The 13,026-nt window shown below is 43.0% G+C and overlaps 1 pseudogene; it reads right to left on the bottom strand.

Moving 5' to 3' along the window:
• Window positions 1-10,407: 10,407 nt before the first annotated feature.
• On the bottom strand, window positions 10,408-10,843 carry LOC117027063 (40S ribosomal protein S15a-like; annotated as a pseudogene).
• Between the last annotated feature and the right edge of the window lie 2,183 nt (window positions 10,844-13,026).

The raw sequence follows: 13,026 nt of genomic DNA, 5'->3' as shown, positions 1-13,026 counted from the left end.
TGGTGCTAAGTGTTAATTATTAGCATATTTGGATGCAACGTTTATCCTTTTTGATTCTATTTTTTCCACAGCCATGGCAACAAAGGGCCTTGTACTCACTACAGCAGAGTGTCCTGCCTTTGTCCGATCAAGCCTGGTCTCTGTAAACAACAAAAGATGTGGCCACCCAGCTGCCTATCCCTGCCCCCACCAAAGCACCAAGGGAGGTTGAGGCCTTTCCGAGTGGACCGAGCTAGGAAAGCAGCAGACAGGTACAGATCAGCAGACCGGGAGCAGGGCTCACAAAAGAGAGGTCATGCTTAATAAACCTGATTAATTTCTTTGAGTGGCAACAATGCAAGCAGACGGGTGAAAGGAGGGACAGTAATTCATTCTGATTCCAAGGCACAGGAGTGCAGCTAAAACCAACAGAGATTTTGTGGAGATGCTGCCGGGGTCTGGAGGGGTCTGATGGGGCTCAGCTTTGGGGGCAGCCAGAAGGAAACTCAGGGTGTTGCTCATGGTGACCTAGTGAAGAGGAAACGCGGAGCAGGGACAAAGCCCAATCTGCCCAAGCCATCTAACCAAGACACAACTCTGACCAGGAGACTGGCCTGTTAGTTCTCGTCCAGCTTCCCACCACCTAAATGTTATAATAATGTGGACGATATTAAAACAATAATTGCTGCATTTATTTGATACTTACTGTGTATATGGTACTTCCCAGAGAGGAAACTGAGGTAGAAAGCTTAAGTAACCTGCCCAGTCACACAATTATTAACATACAACTGGAGCTCCACCCCGTCTGCTCTCACAGGCCCTGTGCTGACCCCGACTATACTTCCAGTCCATTTGTAACTGTTTAGTGGTGCGTCTTTTCCACTAGACAGGAAGCCTCTCTGTAGCAGGAATCATAACTGATTCAATCTCTCCTCCGTTAGCCCTCAGTAGATGTTGGCAATGTTGAAGCTTTTCCCTCTGAACACTCTCCCTGGGTGAGCTCATCCATGCTTTTGGCTTCAAGTCCTACCTCCTGGAGGAAGACTTCTAGAGAAGCTTTATGGTTGACTTCCTAACCTCTTCTTTTCCACCCCAAATGATTAGTTTGAGCCCATCGTATTAATTCCATCCTTCTATCCAGTAAGTGGTTTAGAAATGGGGATATGCTCTGGTCCTGCCCAATGAGACTAAGGGGACATTTGCTCGGGGAGTTTCTGGGAAAGGTTTCCTCACTCCTGAGAGAGAGCCACTGGAAGCGACCATGTCTCTTCTTCCTGGGAATGTTGTCAAGCCTGGATATATCCTGGAACTGCCACAGCTGTTGTGCTAACAGCTGAGGATGGAGCCAACAACAGGGATGGTGGAGTGGAGAGCTGGAAGGAGTCTGCCTTTGATGGCATTCAGTGTGCCAACCCTAGAGGCCACCCTAATGCTGAACTTCCCCGTGCCAGGGAAATGAAACAATGCCCCGGCTGAAGCCATTGAGAGTGGGAGATCTGATATTTGTAACAGAAAGCATCCTTACTGATACAACCAGGCAGCCTTATGACTTTTGTGGGCCCCTTCCTACAGAACAATTTCTTCTTAAATTATATTTTATGACCGTGTTGGCATAAAGATAAGTATATTAATATTATATATTAAAACATTTTCTTTGACTTAAAAATATTTTTCTCTTGATTTAAAGGAGATTAAAGCTTTTTTTGTGGATCCCTAAAAGTATTGGGGCACTAATGTGCCTACTGTGCCTAGTAGATACAGCTCTGGATACGACTCTGAAGTATCTATCTGCTGTCCATACCTCCCTTTTGACCTTCAAACCCTCACATCCAGCTGCTTAATGGATAGTTTCCACTTGGGTGTCTTACCGCAAATTTATATACCTAAAGCTGAACACACAATTTTCTTTGTCCAATGTCCCCTATCTGAGTGAACTATGTACCGCCCAGCTAGTTGCACCAGCCAGAGACCTGGGATCTCAACCTCTCCCTTACTTTATGCCCAATCCATCACAAATGTTGTCAATTTACCCTCATAAATGGCTCTTAAAAGCATTTACTTGTTTCCATCTCCACTCCTATCTCCACTGCTATTGTCCTAACCCATGTGACCAGCATCTCTTGCCTGGATCACTGCCATGGACCCTAATGGTCTCCCTGCATCTCATTCTCCCTGTACTCTTTTATCTACACTGTCCTCAGAAAGATCTTTTCAAACATCAAACCTGGTCTCACATCTCCCTGGTTAAAACCCGCTGATGGCTTCTGTTGCTCTTATGACAGAGACTCAAACCTTCAGCGAGGCCTCCGAGGCCCGGCCTAGCCTGCCCCCTGCCTCATCTTGTTCTTCTTTCCTCTTACTCTGTGCTTCAGCCACATGTTCTTCCCTTAGCTCCTCAAATGCCAAGGTTCCCTCCTGCCATATGACCTTTGCGCATGCTAATCTCCCATTTTCTAATCCTCCTTCAGCTCAAATGTACTTTCTCTAGGAAGCCGTCCTTGACTCCCAGTCTAGGTCAAGTATCACTAACCATATGGCACAGGGCAAGATTCTTAACTGCTTGGTGCTTCTGTATTCTCATCTGTAAAAGGGAGATGAAAATAATGCCTAACTCATAGGTTTGCTGTGAGAATTAAATAAAATGATGCATGGGAAGCACTGTGGGGTAAGACTGGTGCAGTGCTCTGCTTGGGCAGTTGTCCTGCCCTCTGCCTAGCTTTCTGAATGGGGGAAGTAGTGGAGAGACACCCCTGCCCCCACTAACTCTAGATGGGGATGTTGGGGTGAGATAGGTCCTAGAGTGTGAGGGTTTCAAGGACGAGCATCTACAAGGACACTCAAAGATTTCTAAGTGAGTCAAAGGAAACCAAGGAGCCAGTTGTGCTGGGGAGTAATTGACGATGCCTGGGGTGGGTGGGGGGGCTCAGAGAGAAGGTGTGTCCCAGAGAGCAGTTTCCAGGCTCTCGGCCTCACGTGGAAAGGTGCTGGCTTGGTTATTGTCCCTGCCTCCAAATACAGTCACATTCTGAGGTACCGGGAGTTAGGACTTCAACATATGAATTTTGGGGGCATGTAATTCAGCCCATAACAGAGACATAGACTGATGTCAAGTAGCCAGCATACAACAAGGGCTTAGTAATGCTAATTACTTTTTCCGCCAATGTGGGAAGAGCAGACAATGTCAGTGCACTCAGCCCCAGAACTCTACAGATATAAATACAGCTTGAAGCCTTTTGGCACCTCTGACTTTCCTAAGCACTTGGGCCAGGACTTCCACTCTTCCTCTCTGCTCCTTGAGGTGGGAATTATAATAAATCACACCATGTCTGAAAGCAATAGGGAACTCTAGGAGTTAATTTTATTTTTATTAACTTAGCTTAAAAAATTCAAATCATTACCCTGCCAATCACCAAAGCAACTCAACCTTGAGAATATCTGTTTGCAGACTTTGCTGAAATGGACCTATAATTGATCTGAGTAAGGCAGCCCAAATTCAGCCTACTGACTAATCAGTATTAACCAAGTGTGAGTTTTTGTGCCAGATGCTGTGGAAGACACAAAGAAATCCAGGACACAGTCTCTGCCTCAGGACCCAGAGGCTTTAATTGGTACTTTAGCTCCTCTCAGGAAGACAATAGAATGTAGCCTCTGATGTGAGCAACGTGAAGGCTTAGACAGAACTGGAAGTGCCTGTGGGACATCCAAGTGGAGCTTTCCAGTGGTCAGTTGAATGGACATCTGTGAAGCTCCAGAGACTGGTCTGGTTTGGTGATACAGATTTGGCAGTCATTATAATAGAAATGAAGCAGCCCTTTTCCTAACAATCCAGAGAAGAATTTTTTAAAAACCAAAAGAATTGTGTTGTGAGCTAATAGTCACTGTTGCAGCTATTCCACTTGCAGAGGCAGAAATGCAAACCCACAAATGTTGACCAAATGACATCATGCCAGAAAGGTCCTAAAATATGGTGCACAGACCACAGGGAGGCAGCCGGGTTTCTGACAAACAGCATGCTCCATCCTAGAAATATGTTCCAGCCTTGTCTAGCCTTCACTTGGAGAAGCCAATAAAAATTCTAGAAATAAAACAGCAGAAGCAGAAACTGATGATAATGGTAGCTCAGAAAATGAGATCCATTAGATTAAGTCTGAGTCAATTTTGCTGTATATTTCCTGAAGATCTTTTCCAGAAATGAACACCGTTTGTATTTAAGAATTGAGAAGACATAATGTATTTAATCAGTCAGCAAACCCATACCAGGTGCTGGGGATAGTGAAGAGTGAGACTTGAAATGGTGGCGGCTATGTGGGCCATGATGGGGGAAAGGGGAGTGTGTGAATTGTTCCTGTTACAACAGTGTATGCTGAAGCACATGTCGATGATAAAGGAATGATTTTTCTCTGTGTAGTGGGGGAAAAAATGCTCTTCAGCAGATAATCATGGTTCATTTTCACTTTCAGAAGGACAGCACAGATAGATGGTTCTTTTTGTTGATGAAAACAATGCATAATTTTTGGGAAGGATGAGAAATGGGCAGAGGGAGAAGAGACTAGGAGATGAATAGAACTGCTCTGCCAAAGAAATTAAGAAGTGAGAGGAATTTGGAGTTTTGGGGCAGCCTGGGGAAATAGGCCTGGGCAACTTGCAGAGAGTGGAACAGTGAGAAGAAATGAAAAAATGGGAAGACCAGGTCCAAGGAAGAACCTTGAGCAAAAGAGTCATTGTGAGCTAGAGAACAGGAGAATCAGTGATAAGAAGAACGTGAGTCCTTTCCAAGGAATATACAAAACATCCAGAGGGCACAGACTTCTACATTCTGTGGGACAGTGGCTTGAGTAATTTTTATTTGGATATTAAAAAGTAACCAACCTCAACAGGCTGGAGGATTCAGGGTAACAATTGAATTACATCTGTTTTGCTACATTGGCATCATCTTCTTGTATTTGCAAGTTTTGCCTGCTTCTACTAACTAGCAAACAATACTTTGTTCTTAAATTTCAGCAGCTTGTGGGTTCCATTTTTTATATTTAAAAATGACTTAAATTAGTGATTTTGTAATTTACATTCTGAATGAAAAATGTTTTAAAACATAATATACAAAATACAGTAATCTTGAACAAATAAAATTATACACAAGTCTATGTTCCTGACCCAATAAAAAAAAATTTCATATGTTTTAAAATTTCCCCAAATGTCTACTTAAAAAACACATTCTCTATTATATAATATTTCTTGGACATTTGCAAGTCTGACCTGCGGATTGAATCAATTCTCTGATCTAGAGGAAGAGCGTTCTAGGCAAGAGATGAAACAAAATACCTGTTACAGTCTCTGCTTCATTAGTCCTTTAAAATAGACTGTTCCATCCAGGCCTCATGCTCCAGGAGCTAGAAAACAGTGTGTTCTTCAGATTCTTTATCCCCTGCATTCCCAGTCCAACCTGTCCCTCCTGTTTAATTTTACACACTAGCATTCATTCTCACGTCTCTGGTCCTGGACTCTTCTTGGTTCTGTCTTCCATGTCATGAAATGAGTAAGCAGAATATATCAAGTAGACAGAGTGTTCAGAGCTCAGAATGGAGGGCTAGATTTGAGACATAAATTTGAATTATTGACATATAGCTAGTTATTAAAGGTATGGGTGTGGATGGAATTGCATAGGGAGAGAAGGTTGAGTGAGAAGAGAAGTGCAATAAAAATATTTAGAATTCAAGTCAAAGAAAATGAATTAGCAATGGAGAAAGAGAAGTAGATGCAGAGATGGGAGATCAACCAGAACAGTGTGTTGCTACCAAAAGATTTTCAAGAAGGAGGGAATGATATTGCTAAGTCATCTGAGTCAGATATTGCTAAGAGATCTAATGAGATGAGCACTGAAAAGTTTCCATTGGATTTAGCAATGTGGAAGTTATTAGCGACCTTGGTGAGAGAAATTTTGGTGAGGTGATGGGAGTAGAAGCCAGGTTGGAGAGGATCAAAGGGTGAGTGGAATGGAGAAAATAGAGAAAGGAATAGAAGACAATTCCTGGTAACACTCGGCTGTTATGGGGAGCAGAGAGATAGGGTAGTACCTCGAAGGGGATATTGGATCAAGGGAGAGATTTCCTATTTTATGTGGAGGAGCCTAGCCTATGTTCAAGTGTTGATGGAAACAATTCAGAAAAGGATTTATTAGTTAAGATAACACCAGTTGCTATATAAATCCTTCCTATTATGCATAAAGGTTCAAACATAATAGAAGTTTATGTCTTGATAACATAAAATCTGAAGCAGTCCTCCAAATGGTGATTCAAGACCTAGACTTCCTCCATCTTCTGGCTCACCCATCTTCAACATTGGCTTTTATGTTTCCAAGCTTGTCTGCATCAAACTATGAAAGGGAAAGAGCATGGATGATATTCATGGCATGTTTTTACGGGTCTGGCCTAGAAGTAGCATGTATTTTTAGTGCAGATAACATTGGCACAGACATCAGTCACATGGTCATACTTAACTTCCAGGGAGGCTAAGAAATTTAGTCTAGCGGTGTGCCCAGGAGGAAGAGGAAATGGGTTTGGTGAGCAGCTAGCAGTCTCTGCTATATAGGGAGAAGTCAGAGATACAGGAGATGGGGTGGGGGTGAGAGAAATGGATAATGGAAAGAGATTCACTATGAAAATTCTCTCTGTTCTCTTTGAGGCTGAAAGGATTTGGGAGCCTCTGTTACAGTGGTTGATGACCTTTAAATATTTGGCCTTTTTAATACCGAAGGGCAAACATTTGGTCAAATGTTTAATGACATGTAAGTCATTGTTGTACGGGGGACCCTGCTCGCTGTGCAATTTGTCGTGCGGGGCGGCCTGCGGGGTCTCAGGTCCCGTACCCCACATAAGAACGCAGGATGTGGCTAGGCCAAAAAGGAACACCCACGGAGCCATAGGTAGGGGAGTCATACCACTATAGTCTCACTGGAGGCTGGAGTCACACGACCTGCAACCTGCCGTCCGCTTTTCTGACTGCCAACCGACCGACTCACTAGACTGACTCGACTCCCGACTCCCCAGTGCAGCCGTGGCAGTTATATCAGTGGCCAATTGGCAAACTGGCTGCAGCTGACGGCCAACTAGCCACAGCCAACGGCCATCTACTACCCGAGTCAGCATCCCTCCACGTGAGGCCAAGAGTCCGGAAACCGCTCTCTGGGACTCTCTCCCCACAGTCATTACATATAATGACATGTAAGTAAATTTTATTGACTTAAAAGCTGGGCAAAAATCTACATGTAAGATTAACAAACCAAAACCAAAACCAAAACAACCTCTCGAACAAAATTTCACCATGATTTGATGATCTTTAAGACTTTCTGCCTTGTCTGCTTTACTTCCCCCTCTCTTCTCCTGTCTTCCTCCCCACCCCCCCCACTCTGGTTCAAGCCGTTGTTTCTCAGTCTAGTTGTGTAGGGACACAGCTCCCTGGCCCATGCTGGTGTTATGAGCCTCGCGCCACCCCCCCACACGCGCACTGAGGCAGTCGGGTTGCTGGTCGTTGGGTGAGATCGGGTGGGCCTCCGCCACTCACCGCAGCTCTGTGGGGACAGAGCAAGCAATGAGAGCAGTTTCCGGGCTCTCGACCTCACGTGGAAATGTGCTGGCTCGGGTAGTAGATGGCTGTCGGCTGTGGCTAGTTGGCCGTCAGCTGTAACCAGTTAGCCATTAGCCACTAATATAACTGCCGTGGCTACAGTAGGGAGGTTGGTTGGTTGGCAGAGAAGTAGAGGGCGGATTGTGGCTAGCAAGTGGGGTTGGTTGGCAGAGAAGTGGACTACAGATTGCGGATCATATAACTCCTGCTTCCTGTATCTCCAACCCAGCTGCCAGCGAGAATATAGTGCTATGAACCCCCTATCTATGGCTCTGTTGGTGTTCCTTTTTGGCCTCACCATATCCTGCGTTCTTGGACGAGGAGCAGGAGCTGAGAACCTGCATGACACCATTGTTCCCTGTTGTAGCTGCAGAACAGAAGCAACGTCTGACACAGGCAAGTGTTCAAAAAGTATTTTTTTGTTTAGTTTTTTTCAGAGGAGCAAAGATTTTTTTATTAAAGTGAAAGTACAGCTCTCTTACGAAAGGGGGTACTCGAAACTGGGATGCCCCCAAAAAAGTATTTGTTGAGTAAACAAATGACTGAATAAATCTTTTTACTTATCGTAATCATCCAGTTGTTAAAAGCTGTTCCAGTCGCCTAAGTAGGAATAAATACATAACTAACACTATCTGGCAAACAGAAAAAAAGGGAAGTCTAAATTATGTAGCATTAATCTGACAAATGCAGTGAACTACTGTATTATTGTTTGTGTACTCATGTTTACATTTTCTTCACAAAAATATAATTTTTGTTTTACAACTGTGTGATCAATTAAGGGTGTGACTGATTCTATGGATTCAGTCAATATCTGTTCCAGTCTCATTATAGTGTGTCTTCCCGGAATGCCGAGGCTATAAAGTTTAAAACTACTTTTTCCAGACTCCTTTGCTGCTATGGTTCTGAATGAGATTTAGGTTCTATCAATCAAATGAATTTGCCTGGTACCTGAAAATGAACTGAGTTAAAAGGGGAAAGAGGGAGCGTTTGAGGCATCTATCTTGCTGGTCCTGATGGTTTAGAGGGAAGCAGTTTGGTCTGGTGGCATGATTCCAGAGCTCGTGGCTATTAGTGGTTACTGCCTGATTCAGCAGGTAGACTCCTGTTCTTGGCAGGAGGAGCAGCTGCCTTCACAGCCCAGTTCTGCAGTGTGGATTGGAGAGTTGTTCCTGAAAGATCAGCCTAGAGTCTGTTTCTTCAGCCCATTTAACAATATAGTAAGCCATTTAATACCTTGCAATAAATCCCTTTCTGTCCAAAGGCATAGTTTTTGTCTCTGCCACTGACCCTAACCAAAGCAAGGGGCTGAAAAATTACTATATAATGGACAAATGATTTATTACTATATAGACATTAGAATACAGAGGTACTTTAATATTTATGAAATACCACATACTCTATTGTCTGGGAGATCCAGTTTCAAACAAATGTATGTGCTCCTACAACAATCTGTACATTGATTTAAAAAAAAAAATCCTACCAAATTTGAATTCTATTGAAGTACGCTTGCTGTTTCCTAATGCTATTAGGACTGTGGTTTGCACAAAACAGAATTCTACAGGGTTTAATGAAAATATAAATGAGTTTATATAAGGATACAGATCCTGTGTATATAGAACCCAAGGGCAAGGATGCAGCTGGACCTCAGGAATCGCCTGGAGCCAAGGCTTGTAGTGCTATAGAGAACCCAGGAAACCCTCTCTCCTCTTCCCACCATTGTTTCTGTCTGAATATCTGCTTCATTCATTCTCACTACTAACTTTCTCTGCATCCCACTTGACAGGGTGAAAAAAAGGGCTTTAGCTCCACTTACCTATCCTCAAGTTATGAGGACAGGCAAACAGACTGAATCAGTAATTTCCTAGACTCACTTCAAGAATGTCAAGGAAAGAGTATGAGTAGCCAGCTTCAGTCAAGTGCCCAGTTCAGCTGTTACAACTCAAAGGATGCCATTCACCTTATTTTTTTATGCAGAGGGCACCCCCAGAGCACAACATTCTGTAGAATAGACTGTGAATGATGCCCACTGGAGTTGTACCACCACCCTGAACCAATCAGCTGGAGTCTGGAGTCCCGCTGTGGGAACCTGGCAGTGAGTGCTCTGTTCCTGGAACCATTGTGGGTAGGGGGAGGTGGATATGCAGGAAGGGAAAATAACCATATCTGAGGGAATTATTGCGAGCTCAGGATACAAGCTAACTGATGTCCATTATGAGAACAACATACTGATTTTAAATATATGAGACCAGGGGTAGGCCAACTATAGCCCACAGGTCAAATCTAGCTGTCCCTGGTTTATATAAATACAGTTTTATTGCAACACAACCACACACATTTACTTGTGTTGTCAGCGGCTGTTCTTGTTCTACACTGGCAGAGTTGAGCAGTTGCAACAGAGATGACAGAGTTCATATAGTCTGCAATATTTACTATCTGGCCCTTTACAGAAGAAGTTTGTTGACCCCTCTATCAGACCCCTGCTATTTATTTATTTATTTATTTATTTATTTAAAATTTTTATTTATGTATGTATGTATTTATTTATTTTTAATTTATTGGGGTGACAATTGTTAGTAAAATTACATAGATTTCAGGTGTGCAATTCTGTATCACATCATCCATAAATCACACTGTGTGTTCACCACCCAGAGTCAGCTCCCCTTCCATCACTATACATTTGATCCCCCTCACCCTCATCCCCCACCCCCCAACCCAGACCCCTGCTATTTAAAATGAGGTCCACAAGCTAGCAGTCAGCATCACCTGGGAGCTTCTCAGGCCTCCACTTGGAACTACTGAATCAGGAACCTATTTTTTCCCCCATGGAGGCATTTTATTTGCATGTATGTATTGCATTTCTAGAAAAAGAATCCTAAGATTTTTCCCTCCTGTGTGCTTTCATCTTGCTTCTTTGTCCATGATGCTAGCTTAAGTTGTCAGTATAATGAAATCAAACTGATCGGACAGGAGCAGATTATTCTGCCATTTTTCTAGATTTTCAGGTTACACATCAAATCTGGGCCTGATTACTCCTCACTAACCTGCCCATGAGGTTCTCAACAATTTCCCCAACTGTGTGATCATCAATGATTTCAAATTCTCCAGTGTAACCATGCTTCAACATCACAGCTAGATACTGGACGATAACTTCCGAGCATAGCCTAAAAAGAACCTAGTGTTCGCCTCTCTTATTGGCATTGGTGATGCTCTTGGGAGCATCAGCCAAAACATTCACGTGCACCATCATGATGGCACTGAAAGATGGGAGACAGAACTGCATTTTAACAAGGTCCCGAGGTGATTTGGAGGCACATTAAGGTTTGAGAAGCACTGTATTAAATTCCTCAATGGGGACAATCAATATTATTGAAAATTTCATTTTACAAAGCCCCATTTAGTCTGTGCGACATTAGACTAGGGTGCCACTATCCCTGGATTTGTAGTGGGTTTTTTTCGGATGGTATCATTACCATCAGCTGGAATCAGCCCACACAAAGCAATACCAACTACAGTTTGTTAAATGCCTACTCATTCATTGTATTATAACAAATATTTATTGAGGGCATACTCTGTGCCAGGCATTGGACTACAAATGGTGAACGAATTGGCACAGTCTCACCTCTCACAGTGTTATGGAGCTTTCACACATCATCTCATTTAATTCTTCCTATAACCTATGAGGTGGATAAATTAATCCCCATGAGGAAATTGAGGCTCAGAGAGGTTAAATGACTTGCTCTAAGTCACATGGCTGGTGAGTGGCAGAGCTGAAAATCGAATTTATGTCTATCTGACACCACAGTTTATGCTTTTTTCTATGCAACATTGCTAGACATGATTCTAGGAGACAATCTAAATTAGGTCTATAGCCAGAGAGCCAGTGTTTTATAGATAAAAAACAGAGTAATCTTATCTCCCACTTCCCAGATACAGCCAAGATGATATTGCAAGATTGGGGCAGGCTGGAAACTAGAGGAGTCCAGCTCCTCTTCTCAGACCTTCTCTTCAGAAACGACACATCTGTACTTTTATCTGTGAGAGACAGATGATTGTGATTCAATTACTTCTTCCAGACATTGGAATGAGGAATTCACCTGAGGTCCTAGGATAGGACAAGAAAAGCACTGCCTTGGGGAGAAAAGGGGTCAGGGTTAATGCTTCTTCCACCACAGAACTCTCAGGATGAATCCCATTTACTGGGGTCACCCTACCTTTCTGACCTTCCCTCCCAACTGTTCTATACATACCCTCTACGGACCCAGCCTTCCTTCTTTGCCTTACTCCTCATTCCACTGTACTCTCTTGAACTTCAATTCTGCCCCCTACAAATATACCTCTTCTATATACCTATATCCTCAACTGGAGGAAAGAGATGAGGTGGGTATGAGAGGTGGGGGGTCTAGGACACAAGTGCTTGATGGAGAAAGATAATGTGCTAGGTTCCAGAAGTGAGGGAAGAGGGATGAGGCTGAAGATGTGGCTAGTTAGAGAAAGCAGGAAGGAAGTGCAGGAATGAAAGGCATGGAGTAAGATGCTCTCTGATGGAGAAGGAGGAAGAAGACGGTAGTGAGAAGCCTGCAAGGATGAGCCCAAAACAACAGAAATGCTATCACCCCCATCCCTATCTCAATAACAGCAACTTTGTGAAATAGGAACTATTATTATCTCCAGTTTATAATTAAGACAACTAAGAAACAGAGGGGTTAGGTAAATTGCTCCAGGTCACATGGCTGTGAGGGGTGGAGCTAAGATTGAAACAGGGAGACTGGCTTTAAAATTCATGCTGCCTCATAAGGGCACCTCACCAAAAACAATAAGATATGTTTCTCCTTAGGTAGCTCTGATCCTGGACTAGCCTGCCTTTGTTCATTTCAAGCAAAGCATTTCCATTTTATTAATATGCAGAAATTAATAAACAATTACTTCAGCTCATCTGCACAACCTAAATCAAAGCATTCAACATAAACAGGTTTTTTTTTTTTTTAAAAGAAAAACTGTCAGAAGTAATATCTAAATCAAATACATTGTTGGATTTTCTTTTTCCAGTAGATTTCTGGTTTGAACTGAGGAAGAATTTATTCTGCCTTTCTTATAACATCTATGAGCCTTGACTTTAGCACCTGTAAGTAGTTCTCAGCCTAAGGGTAATACAGGCATACCTCATTTTACTGAGCTTCACAGATGTTGCATTTTTTCATAAATTGAAGGCAAGACCCTCCACCAGCAAAAAGATAATGACTAGCTTTATTGGAAGACTTGCTTTAATGAGGTGATCTGGAACAAACTGTCACTATCTCCAAGGCATGCCTGTACAAGGTTTCCTGGGAGGTGGTGAAGATTAATCAATTAAAATGTAAGTAGGACTTTCAAAAATTCCGCCCATTCTCAGTCAATGAGCAGTTCTGGTGTGTTGGGGCAAGGAGGACG

This window comes from Rhinolophus ferrumequinum, chromosome 9, assembly GCF_004115265.2.
Source record: "Rhinolophus ferrumequinum isolate MPI-CBG mRhiFer1 chromosome 9, mRhiFer1_v1.p, whole genome shotgun sequence".
NCBI classification, from domain to species: domain Eukaryota; kingdom Metazoa; phylum Chordata; class Mammalia; order Chiroptera; family Rhinolophidae; genus Rhinolophus; species Rhinolophus ferrumequinum.
Note: the sequence above shows the minus strand (reverse complement) of the source record. Positions and strands in the feature narration are given on the sequence as shown.